Source organism: Schistocerca serialis, chromosome 8 (genome assembly GCF_023864345.2).
Source record: "Schistocerca serialis cubense isolate TAMUIC-IGC-003099 chromosome 8, iqSchSeri2.2, whole genome shotgun sequence".
Classification (NCBI taxonomy): Eukaryota; Metazoa; Arthropoda; class Insecta; order Orthoptera; family Acrididae; genus Schistocerca; species Schistocerca serialis.
This window is the reverse complement of record NC_064645.1, coordinates 221,841,150-221,855,469: the sequence shown is the minus strand read 5'-3', so window position 1 is coordinate 221,855,469 and position 14,320 is coordinate 221,841,150.

Sequence of the window (14,320 nt, the reverse complement as noted above, 5' to 3'; positions counted from 1 at the left end):
CGTCATATTCCTTGAGCATAAAACATATTTCTTAATTCTCCAGCAGATCGACACCAACGATATAGGTCTATAATAATATGCATCTCTCCCACAACTCTTCTTGTAAACGGGAATGACCTGCACTTTTTTGCTGTCGGTAGATACCGATCTTTGCTCACGCGAACAACGATAAACTGCTGCCAGATCGAGAACAAGTTCTTTGACATAAACCTTGTTTAATCTTACAGGTATCTCATCTGGCCCTGACGTCTTTCTACCACCATTCGACTATAGTTGCGTGTCTGCTCCGCCACCGGTCATCTCAGTATCTACCATTTCGACGTCCGTACGGTGATTGAAAGGAGGGACCGTCTTATGACCCGTCTCGAGGAAATTTATTACATTCGAACTCAGAATGAGACTTATTGAAGGTGGGAAACAATGCACCTCAGCAGCACAGTAGTTTATGGAATGTAGGAAAACCGAGCAAGAAAAGACTCGGAGCATTTCAGAATTGGTGCTATAGAAAGTTGTTGAAATTTAGGTAGCCTATAAGGTAAGAAATGATGAGGTTCATCGTAGAACCGGCGAAGAAAGTATCTTGAAAACACTACCACAAGAAGAGACAGGAATTTATTTTTTTTATATTTTAACACCTGGACTAAAATGTGCTAAGGCAGAAAGAAGCAACTTACGCGCTACTTTAGTGAACTGTAGAGGGTAGGAACTGTAGGAAAGACACCATTTTGGAAAACATCCAACAAATAAATGGGAACGTAGGAGCAAACTGCCTTTTTGGATAATAGGAAAGGGGGTCGTGGGGTACTGGACCCCATCAAGCAAGGCGGAAGATTGAGGGAAAAACAAATATTTTTTTTTGCCTCTAGTATTTGGTAGTCAACTGGAGGAGAATTGGTGCCCACCAATTCTTTATCAACACGTTTTGCGCTAATGTTGTAAGTTAGGGTCGAAACCTCTACACAATATCTCATGGCGTGTGGTCACGTGACACTGTCGACGATGAGCCGTCTGTCGTACGGGCACGTAAAGCTCTATGGCCACCTTACTGTTCACACGGGGAGAACTCTATGTGCGGCCAATGAGCTTTCCCTTCATCCCGAGAAAAATGAGTGCGACACCACACTTTCCAACCACTCACTCGAGTGAACAGTGCGATACGGATGCAAACACAGCAATTCATAAGGGGCCAGACACAAATACCGCAATCAGATATTAAATTTTGAGGTGTACCCAGGGGCCCATACAAACTCGAATCATGGTTGAACAATGATTGAGATTAGACAGAAGTTTAGGAGACGCAACTTGAAGAGTCAGTGTAATAAGAAGTGTGGCACTGAAGAACTGAGGAATGATGATATACAGGTGTTCTCTAAAGCTGTAGAAACAGCGATAACGACTTCGAAAGTAGGCAGTTCAGTTTGTTTAAGAGGTGTGATAATTGTAATTACAGATTTTGGAGAGGCAAATATAGGGACAAGGATGGAAACTGCGAATAAACATTCCTTAACACAAATGTTTGGCAATAGAAGGAGGCACAAAAATGTTAATGAAAGAGAGGAATACAGCAATATAAGTAACGAATGAAATAATCAGGAAGTGCAGGGAAGCCAAGACGAAACTGCTGCAGGAAAACTGTGAAGATGTCGATAAACAATTTGTCGTCTGAAGGACAGATTCAGCACACACGTATCGCACAATAACCTTCGGCAAAATTAAAACCAAGGGCGTGAACGTTAACAGTGCAACAGTACTTCTACTACTGAAGACGAAAAAGATTCGGGGAAAATGTATATTCAAGGCCTATAGAATAAGGAGGACTTATCTGATGACATAATAAAACGGGAGTCATTGCGGAACCTAGGGAATACAGCGACAGACTTGGAGTGTGGCATAGCTTTGTAATAATTGCGATCAAATAACATGGGAGGGACAGATAATACATTCTGACTTCCTGCAATCGTTGGAGAAGTTACAACTGAACGATTAGTCAAGATGATTTGTAGAATCTTAGAGACTGGAAATATACCTTCCGATTTTCGGAAAAAGAAAGCATCCGTACAATCCCTAAGGAAGCTAGGCAGATGACTGTGAGAATTAGTGTACAAATATCTAAGGTATCATCCATACCAGCCGCTGGCATGAACAGTACACAGAAGAAGGGAGACGCATTAGGAGCTGGTGAGAGATAATGATCAGTAAAGGTGCTAGAATTGCCGTTATTATGATGCATTTGATAATCGACGCAAGACTTAAGAAAAATCAAGATACGGTCAAAGGTTTTGTTGTTATAGAAAGGACATCGGCAATTTTAAATGGTGCAGGATTGCCTAAATTTTTAGCAACATAGGTGTAATCTTTAGGGATAGACGGATAATGTACAGTTTGTAAATAATCCAAGAGGGAATAATAAGAACGGAAGACCGAGAATAAAGTGCTCAGATTAAACAGGGTGTAAGACAGTGATGCATTCTTTCGGCCCTACTGTTCAATAAGTACGTCGATGAAGCAATGATCGATGTAAAAGAAATATTCAAGGTGAAAGGATACCAATGATTCGATTGACGTTGCTACCCCGATAGAACTGAACAGGAATTACAAGACCTGTTGAATGTAATGAAAAACATAATAAGCACCGAATATGGATTTAGAGTGAACCGAAGAAACAGGAGAGTAATTAGTAGTGGAAGAAACGAGACTAGTGACGCAATTATCGAATCTTGGGACGACGATGTGAGGGACTCTGGTAACTTGGAAGTCGGTTTTTGGGGACCAATTGAAAGAATTATTTTTACGCGAAAGAGATGATTAAATGCAACCATGTCAGCGCGTAATTTGTTGATTATTTTTGAAACGCTACATTATACAATGTTCAAGTAATCAAGGAGCATCATAAAGGTTTCATGTAAGTAGTAAAAAACAGACTTACCTCATTTTCTCACCTCTGGAACGACTTTCCGGCACTAACTTACTTGGAAGAATTAGTTACGATAAGACAAACCGGTCACCTGGTGGTCAACTCCTGAACTGATTGCAGTCAATTCAAACATTCCGGAATGTTTTTTAATCCACGCAGTGCTTTGCCCCCACTTAACCCACATTCTTTCTGTTCCTGAAAACCCTTGTAATAGGTATACTCGTATTATTACTGCATCAATATTTTAATTTGTAGCCGATATGTTAGGCGAGAGAGTTCCACGGATATGATGCACCACCCGGAGTGACAGTCATTAAAACAAAGACGTTTTTCGCTGGGGCGGGGTCATGAAATTTCAATCACCATATTTCCCCTCAGAGTGTGAAAATATTTTGTTCGCACCCATACACTTAGGGAGAAGTGATCATCATAATAAAATAAGAGGAATCAAAACTCACATGCGGAAATTTAAGTTTTCGTTTTTTCCGCGTGTGCTGCTTGAGAGTGGAATAGTTCGAGAGTGGAACGGCAGAGAAGCAGCTTAAAGGAGTTTCGATGAACCCTCTGTCAGGCACTTAATTGTGAACTGCGAAGTAATCTTGAAGATGTCGCTCTCTGCATGTTTATATTTCGTACTATATCGAAGCAGCGGCGTATCTTGCTTACTAGATTCCACGGGAGTTTGTACACACCAGATCAGTTACAGAAAACGTTTCGTCACGATGTTAATGGCCAGATTGCTTTTTTGGGGTAGTGACATTGCTTCTTGTCATATAGGGATCAGGTGCCGCAGCACTGCGCCCCATTTATTTAAGGAGGTCCTTTACAATCAAGCCGCATTGTCTAAGCGAGACTTCTTGAGAAAAGGTTGTGAAGACATTTTAAAGGTTAGCGCATAGTAAGTTTTGAAAACAAAGTAATGCGAGCATGGTCTTTGCCTTCAAACCAAACAAATAAAACAATGTACAGCACTGATTCCCTGACCTGAGAGTTTGTATTATTACGTATCTCACCTAGACGTGATGTTACTTAATGGCATTTCAATAAGTCAGATACTGGACTATTGTCACTTCCTATGGCAATGACAAGTGTAGATTTAGAGTTGTTACTGATCTCACAGTTCCGTCATAGATGTCAAGGGAGCATACCCATGCAGAGGCGTTAGGGGAAGCCTTTATGAAGTCGTTCGAGTCTCGTTTACATCTTCTTATAGCACAAATCATGAAGACAGTGCTGTAGAGATTGTTGTTCGGTACCAGTGACAAACCTGACTGGATCGTTAGGCTGGACGCCAATCTTGCCGACATGCCAACTTCCAGGCCACACATGAGCGCAATAAGTGGTAATAGAACTATACGTAACGATGAAGGTATTCATTGTCAGAGGCTAAGAAGACGGCGCCGCTTAGCGTAATTTAATTCTAGTGTGACTTAGGTACACACTGAGGTGACTAAAGTCGTAAGATATCTCCTAAAATATCGTACCGAACCTCCTTTGGTGCGGCGTAGTGCAGCATCTCGACGTGGCATGGACTCAAAAGTCGTTGAAAGTCTCCTGCAGAAGTACTGAGCCGTGCTGCCCCTATAGCCGTCCATTGCTGCGAAACTGTCGCAGATCATTAAAAAAATGGTTCAAATGGCTCTGAGCACTACGGAACTTAACATCTGAGGTCATCAGTCCCCTAGAACTTAGAACTACTTAAACCTAACTAACCTAAGGACAGCACACATCCATGCCCGAGGCAGGATTCGAACCTGCGGTCGCGCGGTTCCAGACTGAAGCGCCTAGAGCCGGTCGGCCACATCGGCCGGAGCAGATGATTATTTTGTGCACGAACTGACCACTCGACTATGCCCCCTAAATGTTCAAATGCGTGTGAATTCCTAAGGGACTAAACTGCTGAGGTCATCGGTCCCTAGACTTACATACTACTTAAACTAACTTAAACCAACTTAAGCACACACCCTTGCCTGAGCCTAAATGTTCAATGGGATTCATGTCGGGCAATCTGTATGGCCAAATCACTCGCTCGAAATGTCCAGAAAGTTCCTCAAACAAATCAAGAACAGCCGTGGTCCAGTGATATGGCGCATTGTCATCCAAAAATTTCATCGTTGTCTGGAAACATGAAGTTCATGAAAGGCTACAAATGGTTTCCCACCAACCGAAGGGTAAACATTACCAATCAACGATCGGTTCACTTCTACCAGAGGACCCAGTCGATTCCATGTAAACACGGCTCACACCATTATGGAGCAACCACCAGCTTACACAGTGACTTGTTTATAACAGGCTTCATGGTTTCGTGGGGTCTGCGCCAAACTAGAACCCAATCACCAGCTCTTACCAACTGATATCGGGTCTGACCAGATCACGGTTTTCCTGCTGTCTAGGATCTAACCGATATGGTCACGAGCAAAGAAGATTAGCTGCAGGCGATGCGAAGCTGTTAGCAAAGGCACATGCTTCGGTCGTCTGCTGCCAAAGCTCATTAACGCCTAATTTCACTGCAGTGTCAAACGGGTATGTTCGTCGTACTCACATCAAAAACACTTTTGAATCACCCTATTTCCCAGAACTCCTGATGATAGACGTTGACTGTGGATATTATATCACAGACACAGTCCCTTTGACTGTCCAGAGACGTCACTAAACTGGTCCAAAGGTGTAAATAACCACGCATGAGCAGCGCGTATTAGACGGAGGTCCGACAGCCGATCAGTTCCAGTCATTCCACTAGGAAGGAGGTACACAGCTCGAGTTGTCTGTAATGCAGCCTAGACGGTCAATACTGTGGTTCGATCGCGTCCGCATTGTTACTTGTGCCAAGAAGGGCTCTCAACAAGGGAAGTGTCCAGATGTCTCGGAGTGAAACAAAGTGACGTTGTTTGAACATGGAGGAGATACAGAGAGACAGGAACTGTCGATGCGAAGCATCGCTCAAGTCGCCCAAGGGCTCTTGCTGCAGTGGGTGACCACTACCTATGCATTATGGCTCGGAGGAACCCTGACAGCAACGACACCATGTTGAATAATCCTTTTCGTATAGCCACAGGACGTCGTGTTACGACTCAAACTGTGTGCAATAGGCTTCATTATGCGCAACTTCACTCCCCACGTCCATGGTGAGGTCCATCTTTGCAACCACCACACCATGCAGCATGGTACATATGGGCCCAACAACATGCCGAATGCACCGCTCAGGATTGGCATCACGTTCTGTTAACCGATGAGTGTCGCATATGCCTCCAACCAGACAATCGTTGGCGACGTGTTTGGAAGCAACCCAGTTAGGCTGAACGCTTTAGGCACACTGTCCAGTGAGTGCAGCAGTGTGGAGGTTCCATGCTGTTTTGGGGTGGCATTATGGGGGCCGGCGTAAGCCGCTGTTGGCATTATGGGGGCCGGCGTAAGCCGCTGTTGGTCATGGAAGGCGCCGTAAAGCCTGTACCATACGTGAATGCCATCCTCCGACCGATAGTGCAACCGTATCGGCAGCATATTGGCGAGGCATCCGTTATCATGGACAGCAATTCGCACCCCCATCGTGCAAATATTGTGTTTGACTTCCTTCAGGATAACGACATCGCTCGACTGTAATGGCCAGCATGTTCTCCAGACATGAACCATGTCGAACATGCCTGGGATAATCTGAATGGGGCTGTTTATTTAACGATGTGACCCACCAACCACTCTGAAGGATCTACGCCGAATCGCCGTTAAGGAGTGGAACAATATGGACCAATAGTACCTTGATGAACTTGTGGATAATACGCCATGACGAATACAGGCATGCATCAATGCAAGAGGAGGACGTGCTACTGGATATTAGAGCTAAGGGTGTGTGCAGCATTATGGACCACCACCTCTGAAGGTCTCGCTGTATGGTGGTACAACACCCAATGCATGAGCAATACAAAGGGCGGAAATAATGATTATGTTGATGTCCACCCCAATTTTCTGAAGAGGCTCCGAAACTCTCGGAACCGAGGTGATGCAAAACTTTTTTTGATGTGTGTACTTCCCACTTTGGTTTCTGTGATTATTTAGGCTATTTAACGCAGCATTGCTTGATTGTTAGCACTGACAACTCTTCAGAAACGCCGCTGCTCTCGGTAGTTAAGTGAAGGCCATCGGTAGCTATCTTGCCCGTGATAAGAGGTAATGCCTGAGTCAGCGACATTGCCTCACACCATAGCCGCGTTCAAAAAAATCGAATGGCTCTGAGCACTATGGGACTTAACATCTGAGGTCATCAGTCCCCTAGACTTAGAACTACTTAAACGTAACTAATCTAAGGGCATCACACACATCCATGCCCGAGGCAGGATTCGAACCTGCGACCGTAGCAGCACACAGCTGCGTACCCCAGTACTGGCGTGTCAGTGTGAGGTAAAGCGTAATGCCGTGGTGATGCGGCAGGGTCGATTCCTGATTCAGCAGAGGGTATAGCCCTCTCCTTAATCCAAAGAATATGAGGGCGCAACGAGAGGGGCTGGGCTAGCTTGACGTCTAGCTTGACTGCTTGTGATTGGTGGAAATCGGCGACCGGAAAACCAGGTGGCAATTGTGACGTGTCGTTGCTTCCCTGCTTAACCATCGGCTGAGGCATGCTAGTATTATACACTCCTGGAAATGGAAAAAAGAACACATTGACACCGGTGTGTCAGACCCACCATACTTGCTCCGGACACTGCGAGAGGGCTGTACAAGCAATGATCACACGCACAGCACAGCGGACACACCAGGAACCGCGGTGTTGGCCGTCGAATGGCGCTAGCTGCGCAGCATTTGTGCACCGCCGCCGTCAGTGTCAGCCAGTTTGCCGTGGCATACGGAGCTCCATCGCAGTCTTTAACACTGATAGCATGCCGCGACAGCGTGGACGTGAACCGTATGTGCAGTTGACGGACTTTGAGCGAGGGCGTATAGTTGGCATGCGGGAGGCCGGGTGGACGTACCGCCGAATTGCTCAACACGTGGGGCGTGAGGTCTCCACAGTACATCGATGTTGCCGCCAGTGGTCGGCGGAAGGTGCACGTGCCCGTCGACCTGGGACCGGACCGCAGCGACGCACGGATGCACGCCAAGACCGTAGGATCCTACGCAGTGCCGTAGGGGACCGCACCGCCACTTCCCAGCAAATTAGGGACACTGTTGCTCCTGGGGTATCGGCGAGGACCATTCGCAACCGTCTCCATGAAGCTGGGCTACGGTCCCGCACACCGTTAGGCCGTCTTCCGCTCACGCCCCAACATCGTGCAGCCCGCCTCCAGTGGTGTCGCGACAGGCGTGAACGGAGGGACGAATGGAGACGTGTCGTCTTCAGCGATGAGAGTCGCTTCTGCCTTGGTGCCAATGATGGTCGTATGCGTGTTTGGCGCCGTGCAGATGAGCGCCACAATCAGGACTGCATACGACCGAGGCACACAGGGCCAACACCCGGCATCATGGTGTGGGGAGCGATCTCCGACACTGGCCGTACACCACTGGTGATCGTCGAGGGGACACTGAATAGTGCACGGTACATCCAAACCGTCATCGAACCCATCGTTCTACCATTCCTAGACCGGCAAGGGAACTTGCTGTTCCAACAGGACAATGCACGTCCGCATGTATCCCGTGCCACCCAACGTGCTCTAGAAGGTGTAAGTCAACTACCCTGGCCAGCAAGATCTCCGGATCTGTCCCACATTGAGCATGTTTGGGACTGGATGAAGCGTCGTCTCACGCGGTCTGCACGTCGAGCACGAACGCTGGTCCAACTGAGGCGCCAGGTGGAAATGGCATGGCAAGCCGTTCCACAGGACTACATCCAGCATCTCTACGATCGTCTCCATGGGAGAATAGCAGCCTGCATTGCTGCGAAAGGTGGATATACACTGTACTAGTGCCGACATTGTGCATGCTCTGTTGCCTGTGTCTCTGTGCCTGTGGTTCTGTCAGTGTGATCATGTGATGTATCTGACCCCAGGAATGTGTCAATAAAGTTTCCCCTTCCTGGGACAATGAATTCACGGTGTTCTTATTTCAATTTCCAGGAGTGTATGTAGCTGCGGCCGCTGCGGTCTCCCACACGCCTCTGTCTATTGCTGCGTGTGAGCTATCGTCCCGTAATGTTGGTAGTGATAGCCAAAACGTCGGAAGTTGGCACCCGTCTTCTCTGTTCATTTTGGCGGATTGCTTGGCTATTTCTATTGCCTCTGTAATCTTTATCCTGCAAGTAAGAGGCCGTTTCGCTAGTACGCGAGCTGCCGGCCGAAGTGGCCGTGCGGTTAAAGGCGCTGCAGTCTGGAACCGCAAGACCGCTACGGTCGCAGGTTCGAATCCTGCCTCGGGCATGGATGTTTGTGATGTCCTTAGGTTATTTAGGTTTAACTAGTTCTAAGTTCTAGGGGACTAATGACCCCAGCAGTTGAGTCCCATAGTGCTCAGAGCCATTTGAGCCAGTACGCGAGCTTCACCAAAATCAATATGTTTTCCGCACTCATCCTGGTGTCCTGCCACTGCTGATGGGTCGCCCTGTCTAGCCTACATATATTAATCCACATTTGCATCTGATTTCGAAAACTCAAGGAGCATGTATTTTGTCTACTGCATCTTTCATAGTGCGACGAAAATCTGTTATTCTATTGCTGCTTCAGAAAATCGGCTTGATGCCTACTCGGCGGCGAATTTTGCCCACCAGTTCAGTGGCACGTTGATGAAAACACAGCAATGTTTTGTGCTTTCTTCTGCTCTCCTCTATTTCCTTCAATCTTTGTCGCCATGTTTTCATCTATTAATTTCATTCCCTAAACATTGGCACCAAAAGTGGATTTCAAGTTTCATAGTTCACCCTAATAGTAGTAGTAGTAGTAGTAGCTTCACATATTGACAATGCGGTCACAAAACCAGAAATATCTTACTGAATGTTACAGTGGCCGCGGATGTCTACCTTTACATCGGACACTGAGAGTTTGTCAGCTGAGTTAACGCATCTCGAAGTTACTTTCCGTCAGGATAGTTAGAGAGGAGGAGGAGATTAGTGTTTAACGTCCCGTCGACATCGAGGTTATTAGAGGCACAAGCCCGGATTAGCGAAAGGTTGGGAAGAAAATCGGCCGAGTTCTTTCAAAGGAACCATCCTGGCATTTGCCTGAAATGATTTAGAGAAATCACGGAAAACATAAATCAGGATCTCCCGACGCGGGTTTCAACCGTGGTCCTTCCAAATGCAAGTCCAGTGCGCTAATCTCTGGGTCACTCTCCTCTCTCAGAATAGTTATGGTGAAAGACAGATTAGATGTGCGTTGCGCTATCAACCAACCGTGCACCGGGTGAGTGTTGATAAAACCGATATGGCACCGAAGTCTACGCCATTTTTGCCTTACGCAGGGAGCATATCGAACAGGACTGGTCATTTTCTGCGGAATATGATGTGAAGTATGTTTTTTGACCACCATCTAAGGTCAAGGTCCCTTTACGTTAGGGAAACGATGATTCTGGCCTGCTTAAGGCGGGTGCAGCCGAGCGATTCCGCCATTGCAGAACATCACCTTGACACCCGTCATCCTAAAGAATATAAAAAGACGGAGATTCTGGAATGCACTATCAGGTACTGGGATAATGTTTTAAGGAAGTAACCTTATAAAATTGTACAGAAATGCAGGAGGATATGCAACGAACTGACTCATGGTGCAGGGAATGGCAATTGAATCTCAATGTAGACAAGTGTAATGTGCTGTGAATACATAGAAAGAAAGATCCTTTATCATTTAGCTACAATATAGCAGTTCAGCAACTGGAAGTAGTTTTTAATATTTTTGTGTGATCTGAAATTTAAAAACCTCTCTCACAATGGGCTGATTAGCTTCACTGATCAGGATAGTAAAAAACATGCGCATATTAAGGGAATTTTCATTCACAAAGCAGGCTTATCACATTCACGCAGTTCAATACTGTTCTATCCTGATTAAATTCAGCTTAACTTAAATTCCATAAGGCAGTGAAGCAATTTCGAAATCTCGGTGCGACGAAAATTGTCAGTCGATCTCCTGAAAACATATGTAATAATTATTAACTTTCGGTGATCACATGGGGAAGACCGGAGATCTGCTGGTAAGACCGTGTTAGCCCTTTTATTGAAAGTAATAAACTGGATATCTTGAGCGCACAAAACGGCAGGTTCGTCCAGTGTAAATCAGACGTTCCCCACTGATCCCGTGCAACACAGCGTAGTAAGCAGACACTGTCAATAATAATCAGTTAAATAATACGCGATCACACTTACTTTAGTTTAGTTCATGTATTAAATTCCTTCTCATACAGAATCTCATCAAGATCGCGACTAGATCAACAATACATACATGTACATCTTCGTTCTTTCACGGCTAATCGGCAAGGTCTCAATCCTTCTTTTCATAAGAGAAAACATAGATAGCAGAGAAGCTATTCCATGGAGTAAATGCACGCTCCAAGGAATAATAGGACTTGAAACTACTTTGCATTGATAATCATCATATATTAAAGTTTAGGAATCGGTAAGATAAGATAAGATATTTCGAGATATGTACTGAGGTATATAATTTATAAAATTTCTGAAAATATCGCGGAGAGACCGCTGCAAGAGACATTACAAGTTGATTATCTGGGAGTAGGCATTAGGAGTGATTTAAAATGGAATGACCGTATAAAATTAATTGTCGGTAGAGCAGATACCAGACTGAGATTCATTGGAAGAATCTTAAGGAAATGCAATCCGAAAACAAAGGAAGTAGGTTACAGTACACCTGTTCGCCCACTGCTTGAATACTGCTTACCGGTGTGGGATCCGTACCAGATAGGGTTGATAGAAGAGATAGAGGAGATCCAACGGAGAGCAACGCACTTCGTTACAGGATCATTTAGTAATAGCCAAAGAGTTACGTAGATGACAGATAAACTCCAGCGGAAGACTCTGCAAGAGAGACGCTCAGTAGCTCGGTACGGGCTTTTGATGAAGTTTCGAGAACATACCTTCACCGAGGAGTCAAGCAGTATATTGCTCCCTCCTACGTATATCTCACGAAGAGACCATGATGATAAAATCAGAGAGATTAGAGCCCACACAGAAGCATACCGACAATCCTTCTTTCCACGAACAATACGAGATTGGAATAGAAGGGAGTGTGGTGTCACCGCCAGACACCACACTTGCTAGGTGGTAGCCTTTAAATCGGCCGCTGTCCATTAGTATACGTCGGACCCGCGTGTCGCCACTGTCAGTGATTGCAGACCGAGCGCCGCCACACGGCAGGTCTAGAGAGACGTCCTAGCACTCGCCCCAGTTGTACAGCAGACTTTGCCATAGATGGATCACTGACAATTACGCTCTCATTTGCCGAGACGATAGTTAGCTTAGCCTTCAGCTACGTCATTTGCTACGACCTAGCAAGGCGCCATTACCAGTTTATATTGAGATTGTTATTAATGTATCAACAAGAGCGATGTTCTCCAACTATGGATTAAAGTTAAGTATTACATCAACTACGTACTTTATTTGCTACTATAAATTCCCTTAACTGTTCCAGACCTCACGCCAGTCTGCGTGAGCTTAAACGCGTGCATTTCGGCCTCCTCTAGCAACACGGTGTTGGCTCTTCTGTCAACACATCAGGGAGAACCGATAGAGGTACTCAAAGTACACTCCGCCACACACCGTCAGGTGGCTTGCGGAGTATGGATGTAGATGTAGATGTAAATAAATGGAGATGATGGTTTTTGCTTAAATTCTGCATGGAATCTTGCTCTCTCCCTCGTCAAAGAAACAAAGGGACAGAGTTTAGGCTACCTCATATGTTGATTATTAATTTCCTATCGATAATTTGTGACGTCCATCATCGCTGGTTTGTGATGGCACTAGTGTTTACAGCGTGTGTGTGTGTGTGTGTGTGTGTGTGTGTGTGTGTGTGTGTGTGTGTGTGTGTGTGTGTGTTTCTGTGAAAACCCAAACTTAAATTAGCTTGCACAGTGCTTACGTGGTGCAGTTTTGCCTTGAAAATGGCAGGGTGTGCACGACATCACCCAGGTGCATTCACGAACGTGATTTGAACAGTATCAAACCAGTCATCGGAAAGAAGATCACAACAGCATTAAGCTTCCTTGTGGCACACCCGATGTTGCTTCCGTTTTTCCGCTGTAACAACAGGTGCGCTAATTCAGTCATGATAACTGGATGCAATATGGAAACTCCGAAGCGTCTGTTACGCTGATACTGTTTGTTCGGCGAGGACGGAGCGTGACGAACGTGCTGGGCGCCGGACTGCGCGCGGCTGACCTGTTTGGGAGCGGAGTGAGTGCCTCGTGTTTACTCTTCCGGGGCAGATTCGGCATCTGGGCGCTTGCAAGTTCCGGGGGTCTGCCAACTGTTCCAAGAGCGAACGCGCTCCAGCAGCCGCGGCCGAAACTTTCTGATTTCCCAGATATAATCGTCGGCCCGGCACTGAGTTGAATGGAAAAACTCCGACTCCCGAAATAAACTTTGGTATTAAAGTGTCGAGCGTCGAGGCGGAAGAAGCAGTTTCATGAAGAGCGGCCGATGAAGACGCCCGCCGACTCATGCACTTTGACGGTTTGGGAGCGAACCGTCTGGAGATCAATAATCTGAGTTTCACTTTGTGTTTCAGTTCAGTCGCGTACTTTGTTCCACTGTTAGCTAAATTTTGGTCTCGACGGCCCTTATACTTCCTGTTTATAACAAATACGCATTTGACACGAACGTATGTTTAGCGTAAATGAGGTGATGACAACCATAAGGGTCTAAAACACACCGACATTAATTTTGAGCCGGCCGAAGTGGCCGTGCGGTTCTAGGGGCTGCAGTCTGGAACCGCGAGACCGCTACGGTCGCAGGTTCGAATCCTGCCTCGGGCATGGATGTGTGTGATGTCCTTAAGTTAGTCAGGTTTAACTAGTTCTAAGTTCTAGGGGACTAATGACCTCAGAAGTTAAGTCCCATAGTGCTCAGAGCCATTTGAACCATTAATTTTGACACTGTAGCATGTATGCATGCTCCTGCCATTTGTTGATCTTGTAGTGAACCAGTTTTATCTATGTCTGTAGGCCTACAACGTATATATGAACATTCACGAGTAGCTATCTCACCGATTTCTCGGCTATTCATTTCCGTAAGAGCCGAAAGCACAAAGAACAGTTCTGGTGCTTAGTACTGCTTAATTGATCTCTCGTGGTGACAACATAACCTGGTATCTACGTCATGTATGTAGCTGTAGTACTTCATAGCTGGAGTCGTATCAGCAGTTTAATCGGAACATCAAGCCCGGAGAAAGTACTTAATATAACTGATGATAACGATGACTGTGAACTGTTGGAACACGTCATAAGTGTGTGTGTATGGTGAATCTAGTGGCTGTAAATTACTTTGTT